The sequence below is a fragment of the Lipotes vexillifer genome, unplaced genomic scaffold (assembly GCF_000442215.2).
Source record: "Lipotes vexillifer unplaced genomic scaffold, Lipotes_vexillifer_v1.1 scaffold634, whole genome shotgun sequence".
NCBI lineage: Eukaryota > Metazoa > Chordata > Mammalia > Artiodactyla > Lipotidae > Lipotes > Lipotes vexillifer.
In genome coordinates, this window is record NW_006781096.1 from 808,301 (window position 1) to 817,174 (window position 8,874).

The window sequence follows — 8,874 nt, forward strand, 5'->3', positions numbered from 1 at the left end:
CACAGGCTCAGTAGTTGTGGCACAAGGGCTGAGCTGCTCCGCGGCATGTGGGATCTTCCCAGACCAGGGCTCCAACCTGTGTCCCCTGCATTGGCAGGCAGATTCTTAACCGTTGCACCACTAGGAAGTCCCTCTCCTATACTTAAAAAAATCAGTTTAACCATCCTGCTGGTTCTTCTATCAATGAGTTAAAAAAATATTTGACAAGTGCTCATTTTAAAAAATTGTGTGTGTAAAATGTGTATGTGCATGAACTTTTGTATCCTTATGGGCTCTTATAATTTTCTATTTCTTGTGTTCTTTCTCTCTTTGCCTGTGGGATCTTGTTAGATATGTTACTTTTCCCGGTCTTGTCTTTGGAGCTTAGGTCCAGGTTTTGGGGAGCTTTCAGTGGTGATAGCCTTACATATGGTGGAAAATATATTGACGTTTAGTCCTATGGGTTGGTAGATAGCACCAGTCAGATTGTCAGTCCCCTGAGGAAACTCTCCAAGTTGCCTGACAATAAGCTGGCTGGGTCTGGAACTCCCCCTAGTGGGAGGAACTGTGTCCAAACTCAATTTCCCACTGAACCAGAAGTTCCTACTTCCTTAATGAGAGGGCTGTGCATGAATCCAATTTCCCCCAGTTTCAAGGTGCTAGCATTTGGAATTTCTAGACAACTCCCTGAACATCAGGTACCAAAACTCAGACTTCTTGGCACCAAGGCAGTCTCTTTCCCACTGGTTAGGATGCTCTCACATTTGCCACATTAAAGGGGAGAACAAAGGAGGGGAAGGGTATTTCTTTTGGAGAGCAGTGCCATGATGTAACCAGCTACTTCTGGGTTAATGAATCCTCTCTGCCAAATGCCCAAAGGAGAGAAGCATCCCGTGAATTCCAGCCTGCACCAGGTGACGCTGCTGGTATTCACCCAAGCTCTTTGCATGACAAAATACCCTGCCATCACCTGGCCATTCATAATCCTTCATTTATTATTTCCCTTGCAGATGGCTTAGTATATATTGAAAAAAATATATACTATAAATATATGTGCAAAAATGAGATCATACTATACATGTTCTAACCCAATTTTAGTAAATCAATCTTGTAAATGTGATTAACTTCTATATCAATAACAACAGGAATTCTTTAAAGGCTTTTGAAATATATTATCAAATTGTCTTCTGGAAAGTTAGGAAAAATTAAATTCTCAGTAGCAGTATGAGATAGTGCCTGTTTCTCTGCATTTTTTAAATTTATTTTTTTAATAGTTATTTATTTAATTTATTTTTTTGGCTGCATTGGGTCTTCGTTACGGCACGCGTGGGCTTCTCTCTAGTTGTGGTGTGCGGGTTTTCTCTTCTCTAGTTGTGGTGCACGGGCTCCAGGACACACGGGCTCTGTAGTTTGCAGCATGCAGGCTCTCTCGTTGAGGTTCACAAGTTCAATAGTTGTGGCACTGAGGCTTAGTTGCCCCACAGCACGCGGGATCTTAGTTCCCTGACCAGGCAATGAACCCGCATCCCCTGCAGTGGGAGGTGGATTCTTTACCACTGGACCACCAGGGAAGTCCCTGTTTCTCTGCATTTTTGCTTGTTTATTTTAGCCACTGTGGTAGTGAAAGGTGGTATCTCATTGTGGTTTTAATCAGCATCTCCTTGATGAGTGCATTTGGCAGTGTTCTCCAGAGTAACCGAGCCAATAGGTTGTATATACATATAGAAAGAGCTTTATTATAAGGACTTGGCTCACACAATTGTAGAGGCTGACAGATCTCAAGATCTGCAGTTGGCAGTGGGAAATCCAAGAGAGCTAGTGGTGTAGCTCTAGTCTGAAGGCCAGCAGGCTCGAGACCCAGGAAGAGCCAATGTTTCAGTTCAAGTCCAAAGGCAGGAAAAAAGACCAACATCTCAGTTCAAAGGCAGTCAGGCAAGAGGATCTCCCTTTTTGTTCTATTTTGTTCTTCAACTGATTGGATGAGGCCCACCCAGTTTAGGGAGAGCAGTCTGCTTTACTCAGTCTACTGATTTAAATATGAATCTCATCCAAAATCAACCTCACAGACACACTCAGAATAATGTTTGACCAAATATCTGGGGATCTTGTGGCCCAGTCCAGCTGACACATAAAATTAGCCATCACAATAACTGATGAAGTTGAGCAAGTTTTCACAATCTTATTGCCTTTTTGTATTTATATTGTGAATTGCTTATGACCATTTGTCTAATACATGGTGCAAGTATTTCCCCCTCAGTATATCGTTTGCCTTTGCTTAAGCTTTGAGTAAGGTTTGGACAGACGTGTGCTTGAGCTCATGTTCCTTGACAAATACCCAGAATGCAGCTGTTTCATGTTATGTTCTGGTTACGTGCAGAAGCACATATTCTGATAGGCAGTGTGGCTTGCAGTGAGTATGACAGCCCCCTGTGAAAACTGAAAGGCATAATGCACACGTAGGAGAGACGGAAGGGTACCCATCTAGGGTGGGTCTAGGAGATAGACACCCAGAGGCAGAATCAAGATTTTCCTCAGAAAGTTTCTTTTGGATCTGCCCTTACATATAACTGAGTGGGTAATCAAGGCAATGTTCTGCACTGAGAGCACCACTGCAAGAAAATTAACCTGGTAAAAATTTAAGCAGGTGCTACCCATGTTCCTTTAGCAATAAAGAAAACACCCTGCTATGGAGAAAAGATAAACCTCCTCCACCGTTGGTGGGAATGTAAATTGGTGCAGCCACTATGGAGAATGGTATGGAGGTTCCTCAAAAAGCCATATGATCCAGCAATCTCACTCCTGGGCATATATCCGGACAACGTTAGAATTTGAAAAGATGCATGTACCCCTATGTTCATAGCAGCACTATTTACAATAGCCAATGACAAGTGAATGGATAAAAAAGACGTGGTATATATGCACAATGGAATATTTCAGTCATAAAAAGAATGAAATAATGCCATTTGCAGCTACATGGATGGACCTAGAGATTATCATACTAAGCAAAGTAAGTCAGACGGAGAAAGACAAATACCATATGATATCACTTATGTGTGGAATCTGAAATATTACACAAATGAACTTATCTACAAAACAGAAACAGACTCACAGACATAGAGAACAGGCTTGTGGTTGCCAAGAGTCGGGGGCAGGGAAGGGATGGATAGGGAGTTTGGAAATAGCAGATGCAAACTATTATGCATAAAGTGGATAAACAACAAGGTCCTATTGTGTAGCACAGGGAACTATATTCAATACCTGGTGATAAACCGTAATGGAAAAGAATATGAAAAAGAATAGTATATATAACTGAATCACTGTGCTGTACACCAGAAACTAATACAACACTGTAAATCAATTATACTTCAATTAAAAAAAAAAAGCCTGCAATATTAAACACAAATAGAGGGTTCTATATAGAGAATAGTGAAGAAAGGCTCTTAAGCTAAAGTTTTTCCCCTACAATGGGTCAATGTAATCTTTCTTGCTTTAAATGAATAAGTAAAAACAACAAACACTTTTGTGGTGATTTATATGTGCCAGACACTGTTCTAAGTGCTTTGCCTCTATTGACTAGTCTGCCTCTTATAATGCCCTTTGGCCTAGGCACTTTTTTGGCCAAGGAAACTAAGACCCAGAGAGGTTAATAAGCTTGCTCAATGGCTTGTAAATCCTTGTTCAGCTACAAGCCGAGGAGCTGTAATTTGATTCCCGGAAAAAAGGCCTTCCAAGTCCATGCTTTAAATGTTAGCCAGCCCTTATTGCCTAGTTACAGAGTTCATTATCTTAGAACCATGAAAAACACTTAGTATTTGTGTAGATACACACTAGGCTTTCTGTATCTTATTGTTATTTATTTGTTGTTATTATTGTTTAAGGTACCACACTTACCTCCAAGTCTGAAGAACTAAATGCGTATGCAAAATTCCAGCCCAACATTCCATAAATTTTTCTTTCATTGATCAGAGCATTGAAGAAACATAAGCTGAATAAAAGTTTTTTCCACCATGGTCCACAGTCTGGTTTTTCAAATATCTCCTCTGTTACCTCTCCACTCCCACTATGTCCAAATGGCTGAAGTAAATTACTTTTCAACCCCTGGGGATTCTCCAGTGCAATCTTTAAAACAGATGTGAATAAAAACAACATGTGAGGACAGATACAGGCACTAGGACTAGGGGGGACTCTTTGCATAGAGAACTACCTAAGAACATAACTGTTTTTAAGATTCAACGGCAAATCAAAAATCTTGCGTTATTCTTTGCCCATTTGAAAACTTCTGTAAAAGGATTGTATCAGATTTCCTATTGCTCCAGTTCATACCTTAAAATAAGTACAACATTGTCATTAAAAGCACTCCCGTTTGCTCTGGAAGCCCAGCATTTTAGAAAGTTTGACAGTGAAGAGTTATTATATTCTAAATGCTCAATGGCAGCTAAATGGCTCTAACAGAATCAGGGTTGCATGGCCTCAGCAAGGCAGCAGATAGAGGGGGCTCCAAATTATAGGAAACAGAGAACTCATGGAACCAACAAAAGTATCTAATCATAACAGATAATATGGTGTGTTACTAAAGTGTTCTGCTTGAATTGAAAATCACTTTGATTGATTTTTTAACTAGGGAAGTTGAAGTGAGGAGGTACAGGAGGTAAACTGGGGAGAGAATCACTTGGAGGGCTTTTTTTTTAAGAGTGTGGCTGTAAGTCCAAAACTGAAGGCTCTGAAAATGTTTCTTTACTTGCACAGTTTCCAAAGACATACATACATATAGAAATGTATATGTGTATTTCACATTGTGTGGGTATATATATATAGGATACGTATAAATGCGTGTAGATAGGTATATATGATATGTGTGTGCGTGTGTGTGTACGTGAACATGAGATTTCTGAACCAAGGATAAGACTGCTTGATTTATTCACAGAGCACTTACAATAAAATGTTCCTTAAAGCTCTATCTCTGTCCCTAGCAGCTCCACCTGCCAAATGCCCTGCTCCTGGCCAAAGATAAAAGGCTGTTTGACATCATAATCTGTCTGGCCCTGGGAGGTAACTGGAATATCTTGAGTCTCAGACGAAAAGCTGCGGATTTCTCCAATCCATGTCCCATCTTCTACGGCGGCAGGTTTGTTGGGAATTGGCTCAGTACCGTCGGCATGGGTAAATACAGCCAGGGGCCGGGGAATAGCTGGGGGTCAGTGTAACAGGGAGAAGTTTCTTTGCTTCCCACGAGTAAATTTGATTTATTCTCAGGCTGGATTGGGACTCTATCAGGAAACTGTCCCATCTACCCCATTTCCTCTATCTTCATCCCAGTTCTGTTAAATCTCTGGCACACATTCTGCCTATGCCACTGGTCAGTTTTCTTTGCTATTAGGACTCCATTTTTTGGTCAGCTGGACACTTGTTTAACAGAATCGACCATGTCTTAGTATTTATTTAAATTTAATGGTGGATATGATTAGAAGTCACAGATAATTTTTAATTAGGACTTTTTAGTCAATAGTTTCAACCTGCTTTTTGCCAGACCTTTTTCAGAGAATTAATAACAAATTATGAAACAGTTAGGGGGGTCAGAGAAAGGAAAAAGCTAGAGAAGCAAAGGTCAAGGAAAGGGCACAAACTCTATACTCTGTACTCTGGTTTATAAGAGTTGGAAGCCTAAGCATCCTTGTTTGAGAAAACAAACATCTACGCTGTGAATCACTTGAAAGCAAGGATCTCGTCTATACTTTTGCATCCTTCCTGGTCCACAGTGCAGGACTGAGCACAGCAGAAATTTAGCATACTACAATTAGCACTCTCTTCTTAATTCAGAATTATGAGTGCAAGATAATTTACATTCAAATAGTGTTTCTGAGTCAATATTAAAATCTGTTATACCTTGTCCTTACCTTTAATCTCTTTTGAAGAATAGGAATTGGGAAAGAACTGTCTGATTTTGAGCTTAACCATAGCCTAAACCCAGGCTCTATTGTCACATTTGGACTATTAAATCTGCAAAATAAAAAATTCATAAATATTTTAATGTGAAAAATTTAAATGAAACCAACATGTTCTAAGAATCATAGTTATTTTAATGTTTGAAGTGGTCTTAGATACCCTTTTAATAATCAAACCATAAGAACTTTCATGTTGCATAAGAATTTGCATAAGACCCATTAATTCCCATTTTGAAAAAGTAGTTTTCCCTCCCTTAGGTACAAAAATGATATAGGCTTATTGCAAAAAAACACTTGGAAAAAATTACAAATTAAGGACAAAATGACGAGTTCTACTGGTCAAATCTGGCACAATTGGACATCATAATAAACAATGATGGTAAAAGTTTATAATCCACTGAATACAGTAGAAATCCATGAGTCCATGCTGTTATAAATAAATAAATAAATAAATAAATGGGGAGAAAGAAAATTCCCTTATAGTAGAACATAATTTAATAAATTTAGAAGGAATTGTGGAGTTAGAAAGTTACCATTTGGCAAATAATTCAATAATAATTCAGTCAAAAATTATCAATGGAAGTGAAAAGTAGTGGGTGAAAGTTTGAGATGTATAGATCATCTGAAAGTCCCCACAGTTGGTAGATACCACTTTAATTAAGTGATCAAAATTAATATTCTATACTTCTATAAACCAGAGTACAGAGTATAGAATTTGTGTCCTTTCCTTGTTTCTCTAGCTTTTTCCTATCTCTGGTCCCCCTAACTCTGTCCGGTAGTGGGACAGATTGACGTCTTGTGCCTCTTGCTATGATGTACCAAGAAGGATACAACGTCACTTCTGTGGTATTCCTGCAACACTGCATAACCTAACTCTAACCATGAGAAAATAGCAGACAAATCCAAACTGATGGACACTTCACAAAATAACCGGCTTGTACTTTTCACAAAATGTTAAAGTTGTGGAAGACAAAAACAGACTGAGGAACTATTCTAGAACAAAGGAGATTTAAGAGACATGACAACCGAATGCAATGAGAAATCCTGAATTGGAACCTGGACCTAACTTTTTTCTTCTTTTGCAATAAAAGATATTATTGGGACAATAGGCTAGACATGATTAATTTCTGTTGATTAGATAATCAGTATACACGCTGCAGTACTTAGAGGTCAAGTGGCATTATGTCTGCAACTTACTTTCAAATGATTCAGAAAAAATTACATATACATGTATGTACATATGAAAGAAATGAGAGGGCAAAGGTTAACAATCATTAACTCATTTAAAGGAAGAGAGGTTAAGGGTATAGTTTTTGTATCATTCTTGCAATTTTTCTGCAAGTCTGAAATTATTTTTTTAATTTAAAAAACAAACCAAAAGCAAAAAAACACTAAACAAAAAATTAAACGGAAAAACAAAAATAATCTGAAATCCGACAGAGTAGGTGTAAGTATACTTTTCTCTTTTTCCCCTCTCTGCCTGCATCTCTCTGTCATTTTAAAAATAAAAATATTATACCGTACATACATGTACTTTACAGGCTACATGTTTGTAGCCTGCTATTTTTCCTCTTAGCAGTATATTGTGAACATATTTCTTTAATTCCTAAATTTAAGAAAAATTTTTTCACATTTTCCTCTCCCAGTGTGGGCTGCTAAGGTGATAGTAATAAATATTTAAAGGGTTGATTTGATAAAGAAGTATGAATTTCCCTTAATCATTCTCTGATAATATAGAATATTTTTAATGTATCATTACTTACTCTTATTAAGCCTTTGAAACTGTTCTGAAAAACATTTCTCTAATCTCTTTTTAAAAATGATACATTGTTTTCTGCCATTCTGTTGTTTCTCTCTGTCTTAACACACTTTTTGAAGGTTGATACAATGACAGTCTGGCTGATGCTGTGCCCTTAGTCTCTAGAATGATTTTTGGCAAATAGTATAGTTTCCCTATAAATATTTATTGAATGAATAATGAATGAAAAAACTGGCAGAAATTATTGTGTTGTATTCCACGGTTTGCATCTATTGAAATCATACAATTAAGTAATCTTCATCTTCTGCCTCAAGTGATGAAATAAATGTGAAAAAGAGAAATTATGAAATAGTTTTTAAACTTCTAAAAGAATAACTGTCTGATAACAGAATGAATGACATTAGTGAAGTTTTTAGAAATTTAAGCCAGGCAGCTGCATTTTGGTTTCATAGTTTCCTTGTGGAGGCTCACAGCAGAAGAATACAGTGTAAAGAAGGGGAGACCCTCATTTCAAGACAATTTTACAGTACAGTATCAGCCATACTCAGGAAAGCGGACAGAAATGCAAGGCTGGAGAAAAAACTATAGAATGTTGTTGGTTAAAACCTTACTAACTCAACATATTGTTAATTCTTCACTCAAAGTTATATCATTCAACTTCCAAATACTTCCACTGCAAACAAGAAGGCTGAACCTATGGAAATTTTTGCCTGAGTGAACAAGTGCCTTGGGAGATACAGCCTAGAAAAGTGGGTTGAGATAGAATAAGTCAGAATAAGTACTAAATACAGCCCATAAAGTAAATCATCACTGAAAGTATGGATATGAGGTATCCTATTCTGCTGTTTGGAATCATATAGGATGTTAAAAACTATGTAATAGATCTATACGTCTGTATATACATGGGTAAGTATTCGTGTCTATCTACTGAGAGTGAGAGTCTGAGGAGAGAAAGAGAGAGTGATAAACAGGATGGAAAGTAAAAACTGAAGAGAGCTTTCTTTCTCTAATAAAAACTCATATATTCTTAGTGAAGTTTTCAAGTTCTTGGAGAAAAGAGAACCCTCATAAGGTAGCCTAAGTTTCCTCTGAGAGGCCCAACGCATTATTTTATCATTGTTTAAGCATGCCGTACATTGCCATTTCCAGTTTTCTTTCTTTCTTTCTTTTTTTTTTTTTTTTTTTTTTTTTTTT

At 37.6% G+C, this 8,874-nt stretch overlaps 1 pseudogene; it reads left to right on the forward strand.

Annotated features, from left to right (window-relative positions):
- The first annotated feature begins 848 nt into the window (after window positions 1–848).
- Window positions 849–8,874, forward strand: part of LOC103079767 (homeodomain-interacting protein kinase 3-like) — a 54,967-nt pseudogene continuing 46,941 nt past the window's right edge.